Raw genomic sequence first — 5514 nt, forward strand, 5'->3', positions numbered from 1 at the left:
GCAGTTTCAGAATATGAATGAAAGGCCGACCAGGAGTTTTAAGATAGGTCAACCAGTTTTGGCCCGGGACTACCGCACTGAGAAATGGCAGCCAGGAACGATTTGTACACGGCAAGGACCTCTCATGTATACCGTGGACGTTGGAGAGAGCATTGTAAGACGCCATGCTGACCAGATTCTAGAGTCACTGGAAAACGTCAACTCCACACCACGATCTGATACACCTGGCAATGAAATCGACGTACCAATTGCAGCTACCGCAGAATCGGTGATATTGGAAGCAGATGAACCAAACAACGACATTGATCTCGACTCAACATTGCCAGAAGAACCTGATACCCCAAAGAGGCGTTATCCAGACAGAATCAGGAAGCCTCCTCAAAGACTGAACTTATAATTGCTTAAACTTAACCAATGTATCTAGCAACCGTAATTGTGATTGTAATTAGTTATCATTTAGTTGTTAAATGAATGTTATGTACTGTTTATCTAAAAGGGGAGGAATTGTTGTGTATGTACCTTTAAGAGAATAACTGGTCTCAGACTGCAGTACCGGCAGTGACCACCCCTGTATAAAAGGCGCTAGAGAGCCTCTGTTTGTTTTTTTTCACTATTGACTTCCACCAGTAAAGACTTGTTTGAGACACGGCCCAGCAGGAGTGAAAACAATCATTCACGGACTTAACACAGACCTTCCCCTTTGTTCTTTCCTCCCCTCCCCCTTGCCCTACCCCTGCACTTGCTTAAAAACCTGTTCCATCTCCAGCTTTTTCCAGTTCTGAGGAAGGGTCATCGACCTGAAACGTTAACTCTGTTTCTCTCTCCACAGATGCTGCTTGACCTGCTGAGTATTTCCAGCATTTTCTGTTTTTATTTCAGATATCATTTGAACTCCCTTTGTTTTGTAGGACATGTGTTTTTTTATTGAGCTGTCAGATGCCCGTGTTATGACCAGATTTTCTCACTTAATTATGCTTTCTTTCTACCTATGATTTTCAAAACACCAAAGGTAAATAAAGAAGCAATACAAATGTTGGCATACTTTGTGTGCATACATACATGTATTTTATCTGAAATCTTAAAATGATATTTAGAATGTTTACTCTGTCATTATTTTTCTGTGATGCTCAACACTGCCGGTTTTCTTTTTGGCCCGTGTTTATTCTTGTGTCTTACTCAACTCTCTGCTATTCCTTTGTTCCTTTCTGGGGTGTTTTCATCCTCTACCATTGCTTCTCCTCCTCACTCTTCTCACTGCACCTGTTGAAAGAGAAAATTGGGAGATTCTCAATTATTCATCACTGGGATGGGAAGGTGGGGCCTGTCATCCCCTCCATTATGGCAGATGATTGAGGTTCCAGTGTTAAAGAAAGAAACACTTGCATTTATATCGCGCCTTTCACGACCTGAGGATGTCCCAACGCGCTTTACAGCTAATGAAGTACTTTTGAAGTGTAGTCACTGTTGTAATGTAGGAAACGCCATGCAGAAAGTAAATATTCAGTCCTGGATGATTTCACTTTCTCCGACTCGGACTTCACCTCTGTAACCCAGGTAATTATACCCACCACATGCTGGGTAAACATCCACTGTGGTGAGCAACTTCAAGGAGAGAAACAATCTTTTTTTTAAAAGAAACAAAAAGAAAAAAAAGACTAGCGTTAAAGTTATTTTAGGTTCTGTATATGTGCTGGTTTAGAAATTTGTCTTGAACTTGGCAGCAAGACAATTACCAGCAAATCAGTGTGTACAGAATGCAACAATAATTCATATGCAGCAGCCAGTTTCCTTTCTTTCACAGTGTCGTCTAGTTATTGTAATTGTATCGTAAATATATTGGTGCGCAAATTCCTACCCTGACCTCAATGTGTCATGTTTATTTTCTGTCAAATGCAAATTCCATTTATCTGCATTCTGAACTGACACTGCCACAGACGTGAATTTCAAGGGTGGGCCCTTTCAGCTGCAACTTCACAAAAGCAGGTTTGTCTTGCGAACCCTGATTTATGCTTGCTGCAGTCTGACAATCACTTCAGGATTTGTATTTGTGCTACTGTACGCTTTAATGATGGACTTGGTTAGAGCTCATCATTAAGTTCCTAAATGGTCCACTGACTAGCAACACAATTAGGGAAAAAAAGGGCCACTATCAAAGGTGGCGTTAGACTGAATCGTAGTGGATTGAATTGGAAAAATAATAAAAGGCTCTGCATCAATATTGGGCGTCCATTGTTGGCTGCTAAACAGCAAATTGAGCAGAAGAATTGTAGACAATTCAAACTTGCTGCTCAGTTCAAGACAATTCAGGGGTTTGCAGAAGGGGCTGTCACAATGAAGAACTCTCAACTCTCCAGAGGTTAGACTGGGATAACATTAACAATGGTGGTCAAAATGGGGAGGAGTTTGCAGAATGTATTTAGATCTGTTTACTAACTCAGTATATTAAAAATCCAATGAAGAAGGATGCAGTTTTAGATCTGGTTTTGGATAATGAACTGGGATAAGTAAGTGACTTGAAGGTAGGAGAACATTTAAGGACCAGTGTTCATAGCGCAATAATGATGAGTCAGAACTCAAGAAAAAATACCTGTCAAAAACAAAGGTGTTGGAATGGAAAAAAACAACAACTACCTGTATTTATATAGCGCCTTTAACGTAGTAAAACGTCCCAAGGCGCTGCACAGGAGTATTTTAAGACAAAAAATTTGACACCGATCCACATAAGGATAAATTAGGGCAGGTGACCAAAAGCTTGGTCAAAGAGGTAGGTTTTAAGGAGCATCTTAAAGGAGGAAAGAGAGGTAGAGAGGTTTAGGCAGGGAATTCCAGAGCTTAGGGCGTAGGCAACAGAAGGCACGGCCACCAAAGGTTGAGTGATTATAATCAGGGATGCTCAAGAGGGCAGAATTAGAGGAGCGCAGATATTGCGTGGGGGTGGGGGGGTTTGTGGGGCTGAAGGAGATTACAGAGATAGGATGGGGCGAGGCCATAGAGGGATTTGAAAACAAGGATGAGAATTTTGAAATCAAAGCGCTGCTTAACCGGGAGCCAATGTAGGTCAGCGAGCACAGGGGAGATGGGCGAATGGGACTTGGTGCGAGTTTCGGATGACCTCAAGTTTACAAAACAGCAAATTCTAGTAGGATGAAAGGGCCATAATCCAAATTAACTGGCTGCAAAATTTTTCACATAAACCAACACTTGCAGCAGTGAAATGAGATGGATGAAGAAAAAAAGCAATAATTTGCATTTATATAACGCCTTTCCAATCCTCAGGGCAAACCAAAGCACTACACAACTAAGAATTTACTTCTGAAATGTAGTCACTATTTTGTAGACAAAGATGGGGGTCAATTTGCACACAGCAAGGTCCCACAACAGCGACAAAATGAATGAGCAGTTAATATTGGCCGGGACACTAGGAAAACTCCTTGCTCTGCTTTGAAAAAAAATCCATGGGATCGTTTATCTCCACCTGCGGAGGTAGATGGATCATTAAGGAACATAGGAATCCTCTCAAGCCTGTTAGTTAGCATCTCATCCAAGAGACAATGCAACACTCCCACAGTACTGCATTGAAGTTTCGATCTAGACTGTGCTGAAATCCTGGAGTAGGGCTTGAACCCAGAACATTTTGACTCTGAGACAAGATTTGTACCACTCCGCCAACATGATAGGAGACAGACTAAAAATATTCCGACCAGGAGTGGAGACGTTTGGTAAAGTTCCGTAGATAAATAAGGAGATTAAGGCAAATATAAAGTCCAAGAAGGAGGCATTGAATAATTGTAAGGCTGCTAATACAGAAGAAATACCAAAACTATAGGAATTAAAAAGGGAGATTAGTAATGCTCAAAGAAAGTGAGCGAGAGACTGCAGTCAACAGAAATGGTAATAGTGAAGGCTTTTGTAAGTACATCAAACATTTAAAATGGGGTGGGTCACCGAGGGTCGAAAAGGAAAATCTTATATGGAGAATAAAGGAATAGCAGAGATACTTAACAAATATTGTGCTTCTGCATGTAGCAAGGAGGATGAAGAAAAGAGTACCATAGGAGAAGGAGCTGGGAAATAACTAATGGAAGAGTTAATGGAATATGAGGTGGATAATACCGCAAGCCTGTTTAGGCTACACCTTAGAATATTGAGGAAATGGGAATTGTCCCAAAGGACTGGAGAGTGACTACAACTCTCCGAGATCTCTAGGCTCCTCCAATTCTGGCCACCTGCACATCCCAAATTTCCATCGCTCAGCTGCCTAGGCCCTAAGCTCTGGAATTCTCTCCCTAAACCTCTCTGCCTCTCTTTCCTCTAAGATGCTCCTTAAAACTTACCTTGGTCACCTGTCCAATGTCCCCTTTAAGCTGCACGACTGCGCAGCTGTCTGGAGCTCCCATGCAGGCCGTTTGCCAGCTTTACAGTAGGAAAAACCACGCATGCGTGGGATTTCGAGTGGGCTGTACAGCCCGTTAAAGGGGCTGCGCACCCAAAGGAAAATGAAAGGGAACATTGCGCCTGTCCTAATATCTCCATGTGTCTCAGTGTAAGAATTGTGTTTAATAAGGCTTCTGTGAAGTGCCTTGAGGCGTTTTAATATGTTAAAGGCACTTTATAAATGCAAGTTGTTCAATAAAAGAGAAAGCAGTAGCCAGGTAACTAGATGAGTTAACCTCATATTGGTAGTAGTAAAACTGCAAGAGCTCATGAGAGATACTAGTAGAGAGCACTTATAAAGATATGGGCTAATCAAGGAAAGCCAATATGAATTTGTAAAGTGCAGGTCATGTATGACTAATCAAATTCTTCGAGAGACTGCAGGAGGACTTGGCCGGATATGTGGTAAATGATGCAATTCACTGTAGATAATTCATTTTGAGAAAAAGAACAGAATCGAAGTATAACAAACTGTACTCTTCTCAATCGAGCGGAAAAACAGATTTAAGGAAGTAGATGCACAAATCTTTAAAAACTGAAGGAAAAATCCATAAAATAGGCAAATGGGATTCTGGATTTAAGGTAGAGATCTTGAACACAAACGCAAACAGATAATTAGGCTGCATTAGTTAGATTACTTTGGAGTACTGTCCACAGGTTTGGCACCTCATTATGGAAAGGATGTTGGAGTCATGGAAATGGGGTGACATAGATTTACTAGGAAAATACCAGGAATGAGAGAAGTTATGAACTGAAACTCAAAAAACTAGGTCTTTATTCAGTAGAGCCGAGAGGTCAAGGGTTTTGGAGGGTAAATAGTGAAAGGTCATTTCCACTGGTTAGTAAATCAGTGACTGATAATTAAAAATATAAAGGGGAAGTCTAGAAGATACTTTTCATACAAAAGATTATTTTAATATAGAGTACATTACCACAAGTGACTATTGAAGCCAAGTCAGATGTCAGCTGTGGCTCAGTTGGTAACACTCTCGCTTCTAAGTCAGAAGGTTGTGGGTTCAAGCCCCACTCCGGAGACTTGAGCACATAACCTAGGCTGCCACTCAATGCAGTATGAGGGAG

The sequence above is a fragment of the Somniosus microcephalus genome, chromosome 3 (assembly GCF_052327205.1).
Source record: "Somniosus microcephalus isolate GS21.2 chromosome 3, FLI_Smic_1.0, whole genome shotgun sequence".
Classification (NCBI taxonomy): Eukaryota; Metazoa; Chordata; class Chondrichthyes; order Squaliformes; family Somniosidae; genus Somniosus; species Somniosus microcephalus.